Below are 18,523 nucleotides of genomic sequence, written 5' to 3' on the forward strand. Positions count from 1 at the left end.
TAGATAAGGGAGAAACTGAGAAAGATGTTGATGAGACTAGGTATAGAGGAATGATTGGTTCTCTTATGTACTTAACTTCCTCTAGACCCGATATTGTGCAAAGTGTTGGATTATGTTCTAGGTTCCAATCCAAACCAAAAGAGTCACATCTTTCTGCAGTTAAGAGGATCATTAGATATGTTCATGGCACATCCAATTTTGGTCTTTGGTATCCTAAGATTGATGATTTTTCTGTAGTTGGTTAGGTGATGCAGATTTTGCCGGTGATAGAGTTGATAGAAGGAGCACTTCAGGCCTATGTTGCTTCCTTGAAAAGTCATTAAATGTTTGGTCAAGTAAGAAGCAACCAACAGTGGCCTTATCCACTGCAGAGGCTGAGTATATAGCTGCTTCATCTTGTTGTTCTCAGCTTTTATGGTTAAAAACTCAGATTGCCGATTACAAGTTGAATGCAGAAAATATTCCCTTATTGTGTGATAACATGAGTGCCATTAATATTTCAAAAAAACTCAGTTTTGCACTCTAGGACCAAGCATATTGAAGTGAAATTTCACTCAATAAGAGAACATGTTCAAAAAGGGGATATTAGCATTCAATTTGTTAAATCTGAAGAGCAATTGGCTGACATTTTCACTAAACCACTGCCTGAGGACAGATTCTGCATGCTTAGGACTAGTCTGGAAATTCTAAGTTATGATTCCTTGTTTAAAAATTGCTGATATGTTTGCTAGAGCTTTTTGTCTCATAAACAGGTATGAGACAATTCTGGGCAGGTGAAGAACGTTCCTTTCATTCAGCGCAGTCTGGACTTGTTGCAAGTGAAAAATTAATCTGGGCCAACATCAAATCAGATCTGGGTGGTCCTATGTGTTTCCTTAATTCAAACCACCTCTGGGCCCAACATGAATGTTACATTTCTTGTTTTGTTTGTTTGATATTTTGTTGCATTGTGTGTTTAAGTTTTTATTTGGTTTTCATTTAATATTTTCTGGCCCAAAAAGGTTTTCCATTTGTTGATAACTTGATTTTTCTGGACTGAAATCACTTTTTTGATATCAAAAAAGCCTGTTTATCCCTTATTGGTCAAAGAATTTTATGCCAACATGACATATCATGAAGGCACTGCTCACTCATATGTAAAGGGCCGGGACATAGTTTTAAACAATGAAACCATCAGTGATGCTTTAAAGTATACTGATGTTGGGCCTTGTGCTTACACTTCAATTAAGTGGGATGATGGTGTTGGTATTTCCTACAATAATGCATTGGCTCACATCTGTGAATATGTTTTTTTAATTGATGGCATCACACCCACTCACAAAGCCCTGGGATATGAGCGTGCTCAGTTGCAGCGAATGGTCAACCATATTATACTTCCTCAAAGTGGTTCATATCAAAAGGTTTCCTATACTGATACTCTTGTTTTATATGCCCTTCTCACCAAAACTGAAATTTTATTTGCATATTTGATGGTTAGATACATGTTTGACTCTGTTAGGAGTGAAAAAGATAAAGCACTTCCTTATGGCATGTTTCTAACTTACATTTTTGAGTATTTTGGTGTTGACTTGACCAATGAGGATTATCAAAATAGACATTCCTATCTAAAAGAGGGTGGTGCAGTGAAACAGGAAAAAGGACCCACTAGATCTGAAAGGGTGGTCTTAGACGATGAAGATGATGACTTTGTCCTTGAGGAATCTCCTCCTCCTTCCACTGAGGGTACTTCCATCTCTACTGGAAAGAAATCTGCTCTGCAGAATGTTGTAAAAGATGTTGTTCAGGAGTTTGTCTCCCAATCTAATCACATGATTGCTATGAGCAAATAGCAAAGGAAGCTAGCAAGCAAGCATGAGAATTTTCTCCGGAAGTCAAGAGATAGAGTGGCTGTGTTCATAACTTTCATTGATAACCTTCAAAAGGATGAAGACCCTGCCACTGATGCTGATGAAGAAGTTGATTCGGAGGAAAATGGTTCGGATGCCTAGGATTGCTACATGAAGCTGCTGCTGCCTACTGTTTTTGTCTCATGAATTTTGTTCATTTTGCTGCTTTGGAACTTATGTTTCTTATTTCTGGATGACTGTAAAACCTTAACAACTGCTGCAGTTACTTTTAATTTATTTGGTATTTTGAACTGTGATCTAACACCTTCTTGCAGGTTTTAAGATAATGTTTTTGTTGATCTTGCTTATTATCCGCCCTTGATGACAAAAGGGGGAGTAATAGCAGATTGTGTAGATTGTGTTGAGAATACTTAATCTTGTTGCTTATTGATTACTACTACTGTGAACTTGCTTTATGATATGTTGCTACTTTGACCCTGACCTTGATGTTAATGCTCTGTTTTTGGCTAAAGCATGATTTGTCATGAGATATTAAAAACTATTATTGTTTACTGCATCTTTGGTTAGTATATAGTATTTGTTAAATGTAAACAGGAAAGAAGAAAAGAGCATAAATCCAAGAGGAGCTAATCTTGAAAAAGAAAGGGGGAGCAACACTGAAGCAAGAAACATCAATCAAATGGAAGTTTTCTAACTTTACTAAAATTCAATTCCTTTTGGTTATTGTTTAAATATGTTTGTCATCAAGGGGGAGATTGTTGAGTTAAGAAATTAACTAAATTAATTAGTGATGACAAACATTATTTTTGGGTAAAATAAATAATTAGTGTTGAGTGTTAATAATGACATGTTGCTAATTATTTATTAAACATTGCAGGCCAAGACTTTGTCTAGCAGCCTAAAATAGAATAAAAATAAAACATCAAGGCTAATGGGCTGGTTAGTCAAGTGGAGCCCAAAAGCAACGAAGCCCATAAGAAAACAAGGCCGGAAAAATTAAAACGGGCCAAGTGAATTGATCCAACCCAAGCCCGATTTGATATTCAGCAAGCAAATTCCTTCTCACTTGCTTTCACCAAAGCAACGTTCCTCTCTTCTCTGTCTCAGTCAAATCACAGAACTCAGAAAAAGTAAGAAAGAGAGCTTAGTTCCTAAGCTAGTCATGAAAGAAGAAGGAAAGAGAAAGTTAAAGCAAAGAAGGATAAGTCTAATCAACCATTTCAAACCATATCAAGAAAAGATCAGAAGGTTAAAGGTAACCCATTTCCTTATACATGCAACACACTTTCTTCTCTTCATCTTCAACTCTCTGTCACTCTGTTTTGAGCTATATGGAAAAGAGGATTTCTGTTCCTCATTACTGTGCATCAACGGTTGAAAATAAGTCTTGGGAACCAAGTTGTGTTTCAATGGTCAAGATTTGGATTTACTATTGAAGAAATTCTTTTCTGCTGATAATGTGGCTTTCGATCAAGATAGGAAAGTCAGAAGCAAAGTTTCCATTGTGAGGATTAATGGGAAAAAGTGAGCTTGGGAGTTGGTGAAGCTCAAGGCTCAAGAAGTTGACCTAGGAAGAGGAACCCAGCAACATGCAAGGAGATAAAAGAGGTTTGCTGTTCATTCAGAAGCCAAGGAGAGATAACCCAGTGATTGAGGTTTTGTTCTGTGAAGAGTTCCCTGAAGAAGTTCCTCTACTTGGACAGTGCTTTCTTTCAAAGTAGCATTCCGCCAAAATGAAGAACTGAATCAGAGACATGCAAATCTGGTTTATCACATAGCAAAGAGGCTGTTGATGAAGTCAATCTCCTTCATGTTTTACAGATTGTAATGTACTTTTCAATGTTTATCTTTCTGTAATTTCTTGTTAGAAAAGGCATATTGAGAGAGCTCAAGTAAAAGCCATGAGTAAAAAAAGGCTGAGTGATACACTTGAGAGAAAAGCCTAGAGTTATTTTCTGATTTCTTTAGGTATGTTTGTGTCTTGTATCTTGTACCTGTAAGGTATCCCTTTCTTAGTTGGGTTAGCACTAATAGTGAATAGTTAGGTGTTAGCATAGCCAATGTCAAGTTAGGTTAGAACTTGAGTGTGAAAGGATTGTGTCAATCCTGTGGAATTGGTGTATGTAATACTGTTAACTATAGTGGAAATTCCTCCATTCTTGTGGAGGAGACTGGATGTAGGTTGCATAGCACAAGGCAACCGAACCAGGATATATGCTGGTGTTAGCTTTTCTCTTTTCTGCACTGTTCTGTTTTCTGATATTCATGAGACAAAAATAAATTGTCTCATAAATTTCTGCTGCTGAGTTCAAACAGAATCAGAATTCAAAGATTGTTTTAAAGGGTCAGTTCAGAAAAAAAAGGAAGGCATAGATTCAACCCTCCCTTCTCTAAGCCTACCACAACCTTCAAAATGACAAGGCCCCAAGAGTTTTGATTATTGAAATAAATTCTGGGGTCCCAAACCTTGTTCTTGCACCCATCTTCTTGTTGACTACCATAGTTAAATCTGGGTGACAAGGCTTGTGAATTCTCAATTAAGCATCCAAACATTCTCCTAGACCCATGCAATTTGGTTCTACACCAACCATTGCTAGTCAACCTTGAGCATGCAACCATCATGAACCTAGAGTGATGTTTCCAACCACTACACAACTCTCTCCTACTCTTAACTCCAGAAAGAGCTCTAAGTTGACCATCATTTTCAATCAAATCATATTCAAGTGAGAAAGAAAAGCTTAGGGATAGGAATTTTACCCACTTGAATGTTGTGTAGGAAGGTGACTTAGGAAGGGGGACCTCCCCATACTTAGCCAATGTGAGATCCACTCCCTTGTGCTCTTCATTTGCATCTTCCACCTCTTTGCAAGCTTCTTCAATTCCAATTTCTTGCTCACCAACTTCTTCTATACACCCTTCATTGCTCAAACCATGTGTTGGAGGTTATGCACGGTCCTCCTTGTCATCAATTTCATAACACAATGAGGGAGTAAAAGACACATTGGTTGGTGTGGACGCATCTTCGATGATAGAGCTTGCTTCTTGCTCAACCTCTTTCTCTTGGTAGCTTCCTTCCAATTTAATCTTTTCTTCATTTCTTACCAAGGGTATGGGGGGTGAGGTATCTTCTTCTTTACTCTCTATGTCAAGCCCAATGGGAGAGGATTCAATTGTACATAAGAATTCATCAATGATTGAATCCATCTCTTGATCAACCTCTTCAAAGTTTTCCACCATGATATGCCTTGGAGCTTGTACAACTTCATCAACATCAATATCAAGCTTCTTAAAAGAGGGCTCTCTAATTCTACATTCCCATGGACTTCCAAGATCTCCTAGGTTTTCAACCACTCCTTCCTTTTCAATCATCTCTACCCCCTCCTTTTGTTGCACTCCTTGCTTCAACTCCTCTTCTTCACCTTGAAGCTCCAAACTCACTCCCTCACTATGCTCCTTGATTTCTTCTCTACATTCAACAATGGGAGTTCTTTGTTCGCATAAGGTTAGGCAGGATGAGTATATGTTGCTAATGGCTTCCGTAATGATAGCCATCTTGGGTTCTAGCTCCTTAAACTCCTTTTCTGTCCCCTCTTGTTGTCTTTGGATATGAGAGTCAAGGTCTCTTAGTTCTAGCATGAGGGCTTCATCGGGGGGCAGTGGTGGAAGAGAGGGTTCATTGTTTGAGGGAAAGGCATTGTAGTTGAAAGGTGGTTCATATTGGTAAGGGCATGGAGATGGTGTATATGGAGGTGGTTCTCAAGAGTAGTTGTTTCGGAATTGTTGTGGTTCTATGTATGGTTCATATGGCTCATAAGGTGGTTGGTATGGTGGATAAGGATTAGGGTCATATGGAGGTGTTTGGTGGTATGGGAATTATGAGTATGATGGTTCAAAACCATGTTGAGGGGGTGGTTCATAGGCATGTGGTGGTGGTCGTTGACAACCACAATAAGGGTCACTGCATCCATTAGATTAATATGCATTAGGAGTGGAATTATACCTATAAGAGACGGAGGAGGTTGTTGCCAAGAAGGGTGATCAATCCTTTGAGGCTCCCTCCACCTTTAATTATTCCATCCTTGATGCATGTTATCATTGTAGCTTCCATTTCCTACAACATAATTTGAGCCAAACTCATAGCCAAAGGGGTGAGAAATCATAATAGCAAATAAAAATAAAAGCTAACAAAAATAAGCAACAAAGTCCTAAAGCTAACAAAAACTAACAAATAAGCAAAAGGCAAACATATTCACAATATTCACAATAGCCAATAATATAACACCATTGCACCTCCCCGGCAACGACACCATTTTGATAGTGAGAAAATTGTCGTGTCGGTTTAGAATTTCTCTTATAGAAATAAGAACTTCGTTGTAAGCATAGCTCCAAACCGACAAACAATTCTCACATCAAAAATTTGAGTTGTCACAAGTACAAACCCCAATAAAAATTAACCGAAGTATTTAAACCTCGGGTCGTCTCACAAGGAATTGCAATGAAGTGATCAATTATTGGTTATGAAGATGCAAGGGGTTTGATTTGTAGTTAACAAGAAAAGTAAATAGCAAGAAAGTAAATAATAAGAACTAATAAAAGGAAGGAAAACAACTCTTGGCTAGACATAAGTAATTGAGATCACCATCCTTGTCTACAAACCATATACTGACAATAATGAGGAACCGAGCTCATTAAGTTTACTTCTATGCTTGAAGCATATCAAATGGCTTGGTCAACATCAATCCATAGGTTCTAACCTAGCTACTAATTAATTTAGTAGTAGGCTAGAGTCAATGATTATCAAATTGACCACTAAGGGTTCTCAAATCACCAATTCAATGAGACCCAATGACTCAAGGTCACTGAATTCCCTTAGCCTAGGCCAAGAGTAAAAAAAACTACTCCATAATCAAAGGAAACATTTCATCAAACACCTAGAGTGCAATAAAAATAAACATCACAAAATGCAAGAATTAACAAAACCCATAACTAACATAAACAAGAAATCAATAATAGCAATGAAGATAAACATAGGAGAGACATAAAAATATAAAATTGCATTAAAAGAAAATTAAATCCAACAAGAGTGCATGAACATAAAAATGACATAAAAGGGAAATTAACAACAAGAACTAGAAGAACAAAGATGTAATAATAAGGAATTAAAGAGGAAAACTAAATCAAAACAAGACTTAAAACTTGGATCTAGGAAGAATTAATCTAAACTACCCTAAGTTCTAGAGAGAAGGGATAGCTTCTCTCTCTAGAATTCTAACCTAAACCATGATGAAGACTCTACTATGACTACTTGCCCCTTTCCCCCTTCAATCCTTGGGTTCAATAGCATCAGAAATGAGTTGGATTGGGCCCAAAATGAGCTAGAAATCGCTGGCCACGAGTTGCTAAAATAGACCCACGCTGATCCTACGATGCGTGCACGTGATGCACGCGTACGCATCCCTAAACACCAGGAAACTATGGCAAATTTTATATCATTTTGAAGCCCCGGATGTTAGCTTTCCAACGCAACTAGAACCACCTCATTTGGACCTCTGTAGCTCAAGTTATGATCGATTGAGTAGGAAGAGGTCAGGCTTGACAACTTTGCGATTTCTTCATGAGTTCTCCATTTTTACATGCTTTTTCTTCATTCCTTCAATCCAATCTTTGCCTTCTAAACCTGAAATCACTTAACAAACATATCAAGGCATCGAATGGAATTAAAGTGAGTTAAATTTAGCTATTTTAAGGCCTAAAAAGTATGTTTTTACACTTAAGCACAAATTAAGGAAGAATTACAAAACCGTGCTATTTTATTGAATAAATATGGGAAAAGGTGATAAAATTCCCTAAATTAAGCACAAAATTGGGGTTGATGAAGTGCCTAAGGAGTATAGTCAAGTTCGGGAAGTGGAGTCATTAGAAGATGACTGTTATGATGTCTTTCCTGGAAGTGAATGCTTATTGCTAGATGACAATATGTGTGGTGGAGGATTGTTTGAGAAGCCTACTGAAAATGACAAGGAACACTTGCGTCCACTGCATATCAAGGCTCATGTTGATGGAAGGATAGTCAATAAGATTTTGGTTGACGGGGGAGCTGCTGTCAATCTCATGCCTGAAAGAATGATGGGAAGGCTTGGAAAGACTGAAAAAGATCTGATTAAAAGTAGCATTGGAGTAACAGATTTTAATGGAAGGGCTTCTTCTGTTAGAGGTGTGGTTCTGCTGTCAATTGAAGTTGGTTCTATTAATAGGCCAACTCTATTTGTTGTTGTTCCTTCTAAGGCTAGTTTTAACTTGCTTTTGGGACGTGATTAGATTCACTGATAATAGTACATGTTACTATAATGAGATGCATGTGGAGTTCAGGATGTATAATCCTGGAGTCAAGCCACTAACGGTTAACACCAAGGCATTTAATCCTGAAAGTATTGAGATGTGCAAAATAGATATGAATGGTTTTATTTTGGTCCCTAAGGCCGGGGCGGATACGGCCTCAAGAAAAACTTAGATGATGAGTTTGACGAGCCAACAGGCTCAACTGTCAACCTATATGGCAGATAGAGAAGGGTGCATTGACAGTGTACCTTATGATTGTATATATGATGATGGTCCTTTAGGTTTTGAAAAAAATAACACTGACACTGTAAAAAAGGTTGAGGTGCAGGATCCTTTGGAGGAAGTAGATATTGGTAATGGTGATTTTCCTAGACCAACATATGTGAGCAAGATGCTGCCTGATGACTTCAAAAAAGAAATGGTGGATATTTTGAAGGATTATTGTGACTGTTTTGCATGGGATTATAAAAAGATGCCAGGCTTGAATCGTGAATTAGTAGAACATCAATTGCCATTGAAAGCCAATGTCAAACCTGTCAAGCAGCCACCAAGGAGATTTGCTCCTGAAGTCGAGCAGAAGATTAAAGAAGAGATTGAAAGACTTCTTAAGGCTAAGTTTATACGAACATCAAGGTATGTCAACTGGATTTCTAATATTGTTCCTGTCATGAAAAAGAATGGAAAATTAAGGGTTTGGATTGATTTTAGAGGTTTAAATTCTATTGATATGTTGATAGATTCTACTGCTAGTCATAAAATGTTAAGTTTTATGGATGGATATTCAAGTTATAATCAAATATACATAGCTGAGGAAGATATGCCAAAAACTGCATTTAGGTGTCCATGTGCTTTAGGAACTTTTGAATGGGTTGTGATGCCATTTGGACTCAAAAATGCTGGTGCAACTTATCAAAGGGTGATGAATAAAATTTTTCATGACTTTATTAGAAATTTTATGGAAATTTATGTTGACGATGTGGTTGTCAAATCAAATGCTAAAAAAGAGCATCTAGAAAATTTAAAAAAAAGCATTTGAAAGAATGAGAAAGCATAAATTAAAAATGAATCCCTTAAAATGTGCTTTTGGTGTGAGTGCAGGGAATTTTCTTGGTTTCTTGGTGTAGAAAAAAGGGATTAAAATTGACAAAAATAAGGCAAAGGCTATCTTAGAGGCTCCTCCAACTAACAAAAAGCAACTGCAAGCATTTTTAGAGAAAGTCAATTACCTCAGAAGGTTCATTTCCAATCTGTCAAGAAAAACCAAGGTTTTTGTGCCGCTGATCAAGTTGAAAAAAGAGGAAGAGTTCCAATGGAGAAAAGAGCACCAAGAAGCTTTTGACAACATCAAGCAGTATTTGACTAATCCTCCTATTATGACACCTCCAAGGCACAGAGCACTTCTAAAACTTTACTTGTCAGCTTCTGAAGTAACAATTGGTGGAATGTTGGCTCAAGAAGATGAGAATGGCAACGAAAGAGTGATTTATTACCTAAGTCATGTGCTAAATGATGTGGAGAGCCGTTATTCTCCAATTGAGAAACTTTGTTTAGCTTTATATTTTTTTTTGTTTAAAACTTAAGTACTATTTGATTCCTAGGAATGTTTACGTAATTTCTAAGTTTGATGTTCTTAAATATATGTTGTCTTCTCCAATATTGCATGGTAGACTAGGAAAATAGATGTTGACCTTAACAGAATTTTCTTTATACTTTGTTCCTGGAAGAGTCGTTAAGGGTCAGGTTATAGCTGATTTTCTGGTTGACCATTGATGTGACGCAGAAGCTGGTGAATTAAAAATTATTAAAATGGTTACGTTGCAAGTATAGTTCTTAACTCACCGAAAATCTGCCTATCAATTTAGAAATATGTCACAGAGAGTTAAATTAAAAATTACTGGGAGTTTTAAGTCCCAGGTCGTCTCCCAACGAGTTGCAAAAAAGTGTGTTATCTTATTAATCAAATGTTCAAAGAAGTTGAGTTAAGTAAATTGGAATTTAAATTGAGGAAATTTAATTAATATGAATGAAAGCCTTGACTGGGAGTTGATTGGTTGGAATTTCTACTATTGATGGAGTGATTGTAAGATTAATTTATAATTAATGGTTGTTCTGTTTGGTTATCCTTTACTAGGTAAGGGAAAGTCAAACAAGTTGGAATGCCAGATCTGTTCACAAGTTGCAACCCACTTAGTTCAAAGGGATTGGCGTTGGTGACAGGATAGCAATCCAACATTTAACCCAATTACAAATTTTTCCTTCAATCCTTCCAACTCAAGAGTTCCTTTTAATCAACTCCCCATCAAGTAAAGAGACTACTCACGCATTGTAAATGATAAATCCATAGCACATGAAAGGGAATTAAAAGAAAACATGATCATTGGAATTGAAATTGAATTAAAAAGAAATAATCCTTGCATTAAATAATCATAAAAGTATCTGAATGACAAAATTGAACAAAGCAAGGAACATGGAAGAATGAAACCAAGTTAAGAAAACAAACTAGAATGGCGAAGTCTTGATGAGGAAATAACTCTTCTCCTGTTCCAATGCTAAGATCAATTGAAAATTAAAAATTCTAAAAACCTAGAGAGAAAAACCTAAGAGAGTAAAACTAGATCTAAAAACTGTCTCTTAATGAATGTGTTATTTATTTCTGCATATTCTCTGACTCTAGTCTGCTATTCCGGGCCGAGAACTGGGTCGAAATAGGGTCCAAAATCACCCCCAGCGAATTTTGCAGATTATGCAGATCGCACATATCACGCGATCGCGTCATCCATGCGGACGCGTCACTTGCACTTTTTCTCGCCACGCGTTCGCGTCGTCCACGCTACCGTGTCGCTTGGGCTTTCCAATCCGCGCGGCCGCGTGAGCCATGCGGCCGCGTCGCTGCGATTTGCTCTCCTTCGCGCGGTCGCGTGAGCCATGCGACCGCGTCACTTCTCGCTGGTTATCTCCTCAAATTCTTGTGTTTCTTCCATTTTTTCTAGCTTCCTTCCCAATCTCCAACTCATTCATGCCCTATAAAATCTGAAACACTTAACACACAGATCACGGCATCGAATAGAATAAAGGAGAATTAAAATTAAATAATTAAAGTCTCTAGGAAGCAATTTTCAAACAGTTAATAAATTTTGGAAAGAAATCTAATATGCATGCTAATTTAATGAATAAGTGGGTAAGGATCATGATAAAACCACATAATTAAACACAATATAAACCATAAAATAGTGGTTTATCAACCTCCCCACACTTAAACATTAGCATGTCTTCATGCTTAATTGAAGGAGATAAGGAAATAAGTATGAACATGTAGAAACTCATGAAATGCAATGCAAACCTATATATATATAAATAAATGCAACTATATGGTTCTTTCCCACTTGATCAAAAGTAAATAAGCTCTTCAAAACAATTACAAATCAAATTCCACTAATTCTATCATTATACAATAAAATGGATAAAAGTGCAAGAAGATAGCTCATGAAAGCAGGGAACATGAAAATTCAAGTATTGAACCCTCACTGATAATGTATGTACGCTCTAATCTCTAGTGTATAGGTTGATCACTCTATCCTTCTCTAATCATGCTTTCTAACTTTTGTTCTTCTCCTAACCAATCAACAACAGTTAATATACCAATGCAAACATCATGAGGTCTTTTCAAGGTTGTAATGGGGCTAAGGTAAAGGTAAGGATGTATATATATATAAGGCTAAGTGAGCTAACAAAGTGAATCTTTGATTAGTCTAAGATCTCACCTAACATATACATACTTTATACAAGTTTAAAATCATACCTAGCTACCCATAATTCCCACTTTTGTATGATTCCCATACTCATGTACCAAATTTTTCTTTTTAATTTATCACATGTGCATTGATTAACATTAACATTGGGGTAATTTTTGTCCCCTTATTTAATTTATATATATATAATTTTGACATTAAAACAAATATAGCTTATCAATGCACATAGATTTTTAATTCCTATAGTTTCATAAAAGCTCAAGGGGCTAACAAAGGTGATGTAAAAGGTAGGCTTATTTGGGATAAGTGAGTTAATAACAAATAATGGCCTCAATCATGTGCAAGCATGTGAATATAATAAATATTGGACATATAAGATAAAACAAAATATAGATTACAATCATAGAGAAGTAAACACATAAGAATGAAATAATTAAGGTTAAATAATGTAACCATACATAAATGCTCAAATCTTTCACAGGTTGTGTGTTCTTTAACTCAAATATCATGTTCCAAATACAACTCAAGCAAATTTATCATAAAAATTTTTGAAAAATTAGTGAAATTTTGTTCCAAAGATAGATTTTTAAAAGAAACTTATTGTCTTTTCAATCAAGTAGAACATGCATGCAATTATCCTAACCTACGCAATTTATTCTATTCTATAAAGGAAAGAAAATCTAACTAAAATATCCTAATTATTGGTGCTAGCGAAGAGAAATTACCTCCGGAAGTCAGGTACTGACTGACCTCCCCACACTTAAGGCTTTGCACCGTCCTCGGTGCCATCTGTCAGGAACAGGGGTAGGCTGGTAGTAGTATCTCCATCATCGGGACCGTCATGGCTCCCTGTGCTAGTAAAGGAAGTGGAATCCGGGGTATCTGAGTCTCTGAATTGTCCCTTGAGTAGCTCCTTGAGGTGTTTGAATCGGCGCTCGTTACGACGCTCTCTCATCTTTGCTTTCTGTTCTTGCCGATCCAACCGTTCGATTATCTGCTGGAGCAATTTCTCAGTTATAGATGCTTGTGGTGTTGAAGAAGGATTATCTTCAACTGGAGCAGTAGGAAGGCTTGTAGTGGTTGCTGAGAGTCTGAGGTATTTCCCGTTAGGGACATACTGATCATCTCGTGGAAGCACGGCTTTGGTGTCCCCAGCTCTGTAGAAGACTCCGGCTGTTGAGACAAGATTTGAGACCAAGGCGAGGAAAGGTAAGTTGCCCGTAATTTGTACGTGTTCCATAGCATTCCGGATATGTCTTGAGAGATTCAGAGGTTGGTCTGTAAGGATGCACCATAGTAGAACAGCCATGTCCGCAGTGAAGGAGGACTCATGAGTGCTCGGAAAGACGTAACGGGACATGATCTGTGCCCATACGCGAGCCTCCAAGGTAAGTGCTGAAGCCAAGATTTTCTTAGGGTGGGTACAGTGGTATCCGTAGATCCAACGGCTGCCAGGTGCTGCGATGATTCCGAGAACGGAGTCCCAGTCAAATTGGTATCTCTGGCGCTGAAGGGTGGCTTCTTGAAAAGCGTCCATTCTTGCTGGAATAGGGGGAAGACTCAGAGCTTGCTGAATGGCCTCTTCTGTGATGGGGACTTGCTTCTGCCAGACATAAACAGATTGCAGGGTCGGCATGTAAAAGTTGGAGTAGAACTCAACTACCCAAGAAAGATTGACTTGCCTTGGCTGTCTCCGTAGGAAACCCCATTGTCTTCGCTCAATTTGCGGCTCAACAAAGGTGGCAATATTGGATGGGAGGATAAGAAAGTATTCATTGTTATAGTTCCTTTATGCCAGGATAGGGAACATCTGCTCACAGTAGCGATTGGAAAATCGCGCAGCGACCTTTGCTGGAAAGGCTTTTTCCTTTTCATCAACCTTTATTATCCTCTTAACTCGTTTTGTTGAGGGTTTGACTACAGTTGAAGAAGGCTCTGCCACTAATGCTCTTTTAGTTCCTCTTCTTGCTGGTGGTTTGGTAGTTGCTTTCTCCTTTTCTTTCTTGGTGGCCATCCTGAAAGAAGGGAAGAGAAAGAAAATTAAATTTAAAGAGATATACAGCAAGGAAAGAAACAGAAAAGAGGGTGAATGATGCACAGCAAAATGTAGATGACATTAACACATGCTCTCGAGTGCATATGAAAAGCCAACAGTGGAAAATAACTGGTGCATACAAAGACAAGTGGATGCAAGGCGTTTATTGGCATGCCGGAAAAGGGCATAAGTAGCATAGACCAATCAATACTTTGTAACAAGCCAAAATGTTTGTGTTGACAATAAAATTCAATTAATATAATAGTAAGGGAAAGTTGTGAAAAGCAAGCATTGAATAGTATAGCATAGAGAAGTGCATAATGCCATATGAGCTTTTTCACAAACACATAGCATGCATGGTGAATAGGGTATAGAAAATATGAAGATGAATATGCAAGCAATCCCTTAAATAGGAGAAAAAATAAATGTCAAACAATTTGCAATAATCCACAAGCATATAATGAGGGATGATGACTCCAAAAAGTTTCTAGCACCATGTAAAAAGGAAAAGAAGAAGAAGAAAAATAAAATAAAATAATTTGAAAAGAAAAAGAAAAGAAAAGGAAATAATAATAGGGAGCTACTCAAATGAAGATGCAAAAAACATCTTTTTATGAAGATGCTTTGTATAAAAGTGTGATTTATTAATTTGGCCACACTTCAAATAAAAACAACACTTTTATAACATATCAAAATCTAACCCTACAATCCATCATCTAAGGGTCAAAAAGAAAAATTATCACATGAAGACAATTATAATATCTTCATGGGAGTACCCACCATAATAATATATATACATAAAATAATAAGAATGATAGAAAAGAGAAGAAGGAAGAAGAAGGTAAAACCTTGTTAATGGTGGTGAGAGAGATAGAGAGTGAAAGGTGAGATAGAAGGGGAAGGGGGAAGGAAGAAAGAAGGAGGGAAAAGGAAAATTAGGATTTGGAAGAGAGAAAGATAAGATAATTTGGCAATTTAGGTTGAGCTGTGCGGCGCATGCGACGCGGCTGCGTGGGGGCACGCGTTCGCGTGGGCGCGCTTTCAGTGTGGTGACGCGATCGCGTCGGTCATGCGGTCGCGTGACCCATGTTATGCGTCTGGCGCGAGTGCGGCCTCGCACCAGCACAACTCTCTGTTCAAAATAATTTAATTGCCAAATTGGGGTACCGCGATCGCGTGGGTCACGCGATTGCGTGAGGGTGCGTCAGAAGATGGATGACGTGGCCGCGTTGGTGACGCGGTCGCGTGAAAAGGATTGTGCTTCCAGCACCAATCCAGCACTACTCTTGCACAATATTTCAGTGTGCACCCTTTTACGTCGAAAATTCAGGGCACGCGGCCACGTGGAGCACGCGGTCGCGTGGGAGGCCATGATTCCCATGCGACGCGGTCGCGTGGGTCGATTTGTGCAATTGGCACGCCTCCAGCCACGCTCCAGCCGGACTCTCTGTTCATTTATTTTTTTCTCCACCCCCTCTGCGACGCAGACGCGTCGCGTGGCGAAATTTTTTTTTTTGAATTAAAAAGAAATATAAAGACATGTAAATGCAAATGCACAAAAGTACTAATAAAGAGAAGAGTTATTGAATAGGAAAAACAAGGAAAAGAACGATCATACCATGGTGGGTTGTCTCCCACCAAGCACTTTGCTTTAACGTCCGTAAGTTGGACGCTTCACTAGCTCAATCTGCTGCTATGTGGGGATCTTCCAAGCGGAAGATCTCAAGCTCCTTATTTTTCTGCACCTTCTCACCATGGTATAGCTTCAGGCGTTGTCCATTAACCTTAATAAGTTTAGAGCTTGAAGGATGGCTTAGGTGATAAACTCCGTACGGTTTAGCCTTCTCTACTCTGTGTGGACCTTCCCATTTTGAACTCAACTTACCGGGCATGAGCCTTAGTCGAGATTTGTAAAGGAGGACAAAATCTCCAGGTTGGAACTCTTTCTTCTTGATGTTTTGATCATGCACAGCTTTCATCTTTTCCTTGTGAATTCTGGAATTCTCATAAGCTTCTAGGCGAAGGTTCTCCAGTTCCTGCAGTTGCAATATATGGCACTGCATGGTGGACACTAAAATTGAGGGAGAAAACTGCCCCGCAATGAGCATAAATGAACATGGTGGCAACCTGCAGTGAGGCCAACTGACCTCTGCACCTTCGACGGAGTATAACTCGAGCTGTAGAGCTCCAAATGATGCGCTTCCAACGGCATTGGAAAGTAGACATTCAGGGCTTTCCAAAAATGTATAATAGTATGGGGTGGACAATATGTTTGAGCCTCCAGAACTGGCGTTTTCGACCACGTTTGAGGCAAACTTTACCTCAAACGCTGCACACCAAGGCCAGCGACGTTGTCCTCTTCAAATGAGCATAACTTGAGTTGTAGATGTCCAATTGAGGTGATTCCAATTGGGTTAGAAAGCTGACATTCAGAGCTTTCTAGCCATATATAATAATCTATAGTGGGCATAAAATCTGCAATGTTGACAAGCAGACAAAGTAGTACCCCAACATGCATGCAAGAAGGCCCAACGTTTGGCTAAAAGTTTGACCTCAAACTTTTGCCCAAACGTTGGTAGCAGCAAATAAGGGCAGCTGGTATAAAAAGTTTGAGTAAAAGTTTGCCTCAAACTTTTACTCAAACTTTTATGATTCATGGCCCGGTTCACAATGGGTTTCTCTCCAACTCCAAGAGCAATCAACAGAGGCTTTTGTCAACCCAATTCCATCAAGAGCAAGGGCCCAATTGACACCACTCAAAGGCACAAGAGATAGTTAGAATAGAAATTTCATTTTAATTGTAATTTGTTTTGAATTTCATTTTCATTTTGTAAAAATGCCTATAAATAGGCATCTGTTTCATTTTATTAGAGAGGAGCTCCACTAGGGAGCATTAGGAATACAGAACTCTCTCTCTTTAGTTTTTCTTTTTGTTTTAAATCTTGGGTTGAGAATTGAAGAAATTCTGTTTCAATTTCACCTTGAGAATTCTCTCTGTTTTCTTCTTCTGCAATTTTAATTTCTCCTCTACTACAAGTTCCTTTGCTGTAAGTTTACAATTTAATTTACATTGAGCTTGATTTTGATCTTTGGTTCTCATTGCTTTCTGTTCTTACTGAATTCAATTTACATTCAAGCAATTTAATTCTTCTGCAAGTGCTCTGCATTTTACATTTATGTTCATGATCTGATTTACTTTTGCTGCATGTTTAATTTTCTCTAAGCTTTGATCTATTGCTCTCTTTAATTTCCAGCACCCACTCCCCTTTACATTTAATGAAATTTTACTTTTCTTGCAATTTAAGATTCTTGCAATTTACATTTCTTGCTCTTAAAGTTACTTGCCAATTTACATTCTGCAACTTTAAATTCATTGTCCTTTACTTTCTGTTGGTTACAATTTCACTCCATTCACATCAATGTTAGCTTGACTAAACTAATCATCCACTAAAGTTGCTTGATCCATCAATCCCTGTGGGATCGACCTCACTCCCGTGAGTTATTATTACTTGATGCGACCCGGTGCACTTGCCGGTGAGTTTTGTGTCAGATCGTTTTCCGCACATCAAGTTTTTGGCGCCGTTGCCGGGGATTGGCTTGCTGAGGAGAGACCAAGACAGGGGGTAATAGCTGAATCTTCTCCTCTCTTGAAGTCATTCCTCTTAACAAACTGGAAGAAGAGGAAAAAAGTGAACAACATGTCAACCGTAGGTATAATTTCTCTTCTCTGCTTTGTTTTCGTTCTTTGCTTTGTTTAAATTCAATAAATTGGCATATGGTTACATTCTAAGTTTGGTGTTGCCCTACAACAAACTGTTTTCCATCTTCATGGATGATTGCATCAATTTTACATGAAAGTGACACACCAAGATTCTAAGTTTGGTGTGCCACCTATTTTTTTTATGCAAAGCATTCAGCAACACCACTTGTCTGCATAACCATAATGTCTTTGCAGTGTTAATTTTCTTTTGGTTTGATATTGTGTTACTTTATTTACTTTAGTTAATTCTTTGTTTTTAATGCTTTCATTTTAGTTTACTTATTCACTGTGTTTGTTAATACATTACCGAGAGAGTTTTATTCATGACATATTCTTGGCTTGGTGATTGTACTTAACAAATAACAGTTTCTTTCGTTTAGTTTTATTTCAAATAAATTGACATGTGGTTGCATTCTAAGTTTGGTGTTGCTATGCAACAAAATTTGGTTCTAATCCTTACAAGATACTTGCATTAATTCTAAGTGAAAGTGTCACACTAAGTTTGGTGTGCCACTTATTCTTTATGCAAAGTATTATGCTCACCTTCTTAAGTTTGCAATCACGATGTCTCTGTCTCTTGTGCCTTGATTATTATCTTTAATTTTGCTTGCTTAAAACACATGTGCTACCAACATTTCATTGTGTAAGACATTCATAATCCATCTTAAGCCCATAGCCACGGTTCTAATAGTTGCTTGAAGATGAGCAAGCATTCTGAGTTGGTATGGAAAGGAGGAGGATGGGAGGAAAATGACAACAATAGAGAAGATGAACTACAAGGTTGTAAAGTTCC

The 18,523-nt window shown here is 37.9% G+C and overlaps 1 long non-coding RNA gene across 1 annotated transcript in view; it reads left to right on the top strand.

Moving 5' to 3' along the window:
• Positions 1-14,655, top strand: part of LOC110266682 — a 16,534-nt gene extending 1,879 nt beyond the window's left edge. Inside the window, exons 2-3 of the long non-coding RNA XR_002354162.1 lie at positions 961-970; positions 14,547-14,655. This is a non-coding gene — a long non-coding RNA (uncharacterized LOC110266682). The remainder of the gene's footprint in view (positions 1-960; positions 971-14,546) is intronic.

This window comes from Arachis ipaensis, chromosome B09, assembly GCF_000816755.2.
Source record: "Arachis ipaensis cultivar K30076 chromosome B09, Araip1.1, whole genome shotgun sequence".
Taxonomy (NCBI): domain Eukaryota; kingdom Viridiplantae; phylum Streptophyta; class Magnoliopsida; order Fabales; family Fabaceae; genus Arachis; species Arachis ipaensis.